The following is a 534-nucleotide window of genomic DNA, read 5'->3' as shown; positions in this document are numbered from 1 at the left end:
TCATCAAATTTTTATCATTAATTGAAAAACATTTATCATTCATCGAAAAACAATTATCAATCATCAAATAGTTATCATTCATCATAAAATCATCATTCATCAAATATTTATCATTCATAAAAATAATTATAATTCATCACAAAACAGTTATCATTTATCACAAAACAATTATCATGCATCAAAATGTTATAATTCATCAAACCATTATCATTCATCAAACCATTATCATGATTAGTTTTATAAGAAAGAATGGGGCATTCCGAGAATCGAACTCGGGACCTCCCGCATCAAAAGCGAGAATCATACCACTAAATCAAATGCCCAATCATCAAACAATTATCATTCATATAATTGTTTTCATTCATATAAAAAACACTTATCTTTTATTAAAAAACGGTTATCAGCCATCATAATGGTTACCAAACCATATCTCATAATCCTATCTCTAGAGTTAGTTAGTGGTTACCTATCATTGCATAGTTTGATTAATCCAGCTACCTTAGTTGTCTACTTTACTAAGTAACCTTGAATAAC

The 534-nt window shown here is 27.7% G+C and overlaps 1 non-coding gene across 1 annotated transcript; it reads right to left on the bottom strand.

Annotated features, from left to right (window-relative positions):
* Window positions 1–251: 251 nt before the first annotated feature.
* Window positions 252–323, bottom strand: TRNAQ-UUG (transfer RNA glutamine (anticodon UUG)). The gene has a single exon. It is a non-coding gene; the product is annotated as a tRNA-Gln (tRNA).
* Window positions 324–534: the final 211 nt, after the last annotated feature.

The sequence above is a fragment of the Rutidosis leptorrhynchoides genome, chromosome 4 (genome assembly GCF_046630445.1).
Source record: "Rutidosis leptorrhynchoides isolate AG116_Rl617_1_P2 chromosome 4, CSIRO_AGI_Rlap_v1, whole genome shotgun sequence".
NCBI classification, from domain to species: domain Eukaryota; kingdom Viridiplantae; phylum Streptophyta; class Magnoliopsida; order Asterales; family Asteraceae; genus Rutidosis; species Rutidosis leptorrhynchoides.
This window is presented reverse-complemented; position numbering and strand designations above follow the sequence as displayed.